General features: G+C 42.8%; 1 pseudogene; it reads left to right on the top strand.

Annotated features, from left to right (window-relative positions):
• Window positions 1-384: 384 nt before the first annotated feature.
• LOC111815473 lies at window positions 385-536 on the top strand (annotated as a pseudogene).
• The last annotated feature ends 2,591 nt before the right edge of the window (window positions 537-3,127 follow it).

Raw genomic sequence — 3,127 nt, 5'->3', positions numbered from 1 at the left:
TATCAAAAACCTGCTTGATCTTAGGCAGAAGAATTGAAGACAGCATATTTTGGTTGGTCCCAAGTGCAAGGCTTGGAACTGTTTTTCTGTAGTGTGTTCTGAACTCTGTTATTGACAGACCATGCCATTGCCCAGCCAGCTGTCCATGCCAAAATCTCTTGCATCATTCCTCCCCAAGGCACATAAATCCCCATAACTCTTTATAGATTCCTGAGGAAGAAGTGGTCTCCATCTTCATATAATTCCTTCCTACAGAAAAGGGCTGTAGGCCCTGCCTACTGGGGATTATGTGCTGTACAACTACCTTGGGATATTATGGCTCACTGGCTGGGTTGAAAAGGAAAACAAACTCTGAGGACAATAAAAAAAAAAAAAGAATATCTAATACTGACCTGGCAGGGGAGATACCATGCTCACGTAGGTAGTTTCCCAAGGGCGAGGCTGATCCGGATATGATGACCCTTGCGACTTCCCCAAATTGGGAAACTAGACTGCATAATTTGTGGTAGTAGGTTCTGAATTGGTGCTTTCTCCCAGGTTTGGGGGAGGGAGAAATAGCTGTACATCAAGAGTTGTTGAATGACCTGTTCAGTGAGATAAAACTTGGTGAATCTGCCAAGAAAATCTTGAGTTAATAGACTAGATCACCATCTGAAGTCTTGAAGGATGAACTTTACTATCAGTCTGAGGATACAGAGGATACAAATATAGGAAGGACAAGGTCAGAACATTCCCTGCTCTGTGTGAAAGTTAGACTATGACAGATCTCGCAATTAAAAGATTTCTGTGCTTGCTATAAGGGAGAAAGAATGACGTAGAGGTTATTAGATAGACTACAGAGAGACTGAGAGCTGTAGCCCTAAAAAATTGTCCACATTATAGATCTACTTCAAAGCAGGAGTCCAAGCACTGTGCCCATGGAAGCTGTGATGAAGTGTGGGTCATTAGTAAATCTGCATCTTTAGCAATACTCGAGTCTTGCCTTTTGAAGAGGAATCTCAGGTCTTACAGAGGTTCACAGGAGCAGCTTTCTTCTTTTGGGTGGTCTTTTTTCTAGACAGTTCAGGTGGAGCTGCATTTATTCTAGACAGCTGAACCTAGAATGATAGCAACCTGCCTGAAAAGACAGACTGTCTCTAGAAGGATTCAAAAAAGATCTGACTGGGCTCTCTGTACAACTTCCTGCTTGTGCTTCATAGATGGCTTATTAGTAAGTAAGTCCCTTTCTTTCCAGCTTGCTGCATGGCCTGTAGCACCAAAAAGGCACATCTGAATCCTGTTTAAATATTTAGCTTTTTGCCTTTCCTCATACATTAAGTCCCCAACTTATGAGTAAGTTTTGTTCCAAGAGAACTTTGGTAAGTCAGATTTGTTTATAGGTCAGCAACATGAGTCTTATACAGTACACCTGTAAAAGCTCACTACTTGAATATGTGCTAAAGAATATATTGGGAACTTGCAGTTCACTGTTCAAGTAAGGGCGAGGCTCTGCTTTTCTGAGCATAGATTCCTGGGCCACGGGCATTGATCTCAATGGCCTGTTGTGAGCTGACAACTGCATAATCTGCCTTTTGATATCCTTATTGGATAAATCTGTTTCCATCAATGAACTATACTTCTTCAGTCTTGAAGGGACAGGCCACTGTTGTCCTGCCTGCTTGCGTAAGCCTAGGAAATCACTTGTTCACAAGACTGGCCAATCTCTGGGCCTGTAAGCATTAGTGTGCCAAGTACATATAGTTTCAGTCTTAGTGGTAACTTCAGGAGTATCTAGAAGCACAATCTCGTACTTGGTAAGTCCTTTCCCTGTCAATCATAAGTAACCTTTTGTCTCAAGAATAGCCCTGAACTGATGGAGTGTCAGGAGACTTGAAGTTTTTGCCCCCAAGTTAGTTTGGCAGCTCCTTTAACACAGCTGTAGCTGCTGTTACTCTTCCAGGTACTTGATCTATCCTGTGGCAGGATCTACCTGTTGAGTAATTAGGTGGGCAAGGCCTGGTATAACCTCAATAGGTAAAATCTGCTTTGGCCTTTGCCAGAATTAGAGAAATGGCCCTGATTTTACTAGTAGACCTTTGCCTGGTAAGGGAGTAGGACACCATGGGACAATGATTCATGGTTGAATGTTTGACCTTTGATTGGGCATGTCTGAGCAACAGCAAAAAGATCTGATTGGGCTCTCTCTGACCCCAATTATGACTATCTATGTAGAGAGGGTTTTCCAGAGAAGGAAATTAAACAGAATATCCATGAAGAGTTGTATTTGCTTATTCATGACCAAGGTCACCCACAGTTTCTCAAAGGAGACAGAAATGTCTGTTTACTGGAGCAATGGATATTTCCCTGAGCCCCTTCATGCTTCCTCCTCATAGTGGGCGGTGCAGGTTCAGGCTTGTCGCAGATGCAGTTAATCCTCTGGTGCCATGAATCTGGCACATTGGCCATCTGACACACAGAGTAGAGCCCAGGAGGGAGATTGTACAGCCACATGCCCAGTGTCTGGTTTCTCCAGATTCAAAGGTGGAACTCTTTTCCTAATTGGCCCTGGGTTTCCCCTTGAACAACTTGGGTGTGCTTACAACACTGCCAATTTTGAAAGCCATAATTTTGGTCTGTTTTTTCTTCACTCTTGGCCTTTTATCCACATGTAGATTGTGATAGTTGAGCACAGAAAAGGCTACATCCAGAAACTGAATCACAGGGATCTGGGGTACAGCAAGTGGTTGGGACAATTTGGACATCGCAACACAAGAGTTCAAAATCAACTGTCAAAGTGTGAAACCCATTTGAAAACCTACACAGATTCTCTGAAAGTCAGCCTAACCATTATTTAAATTATGGGGTATCTTCCACTAAAAAAGCAATCTGGACTCAAGCAGTCCCTTCTACTCCTAGGGCCTTACATAGGGGCAGGATGAAAGCAAGAAACTCTACTCCAAGTAAGTCCTGCTGTGCTAAATGCTGTCTAAAGAATATAAGGAGGGGACTGCTTCACTAGCTTGTTGATTATGAGGAGTTTAAAGAGGGCTCCTACGATCAATTATTTCATTAAACAGATAGGAGAGACCAATATCCCCTTGAGACACAGGTTATGTCTAAGGACAGAACTATCCCTGATACTATTTCC

The sequence above is a fragment of the Octodon degus genome, unplaced genomic scaffold (assembly GCF_000260255.1).
Source record: "Octodon degus isolate 3935 unplaced genomic scaffold, OctDeg1.0 scaffold00016, whole genome shotgun sequence".
Lineage (NCBI taxonomy): Eukaryota > Metazoa > Chordata > Mammalia > Rodentia > Octodontidae > Octodon > Octodon degus.
This window is presented reverse-complemented; position numbering and strand designations above follow the sequence as displayed.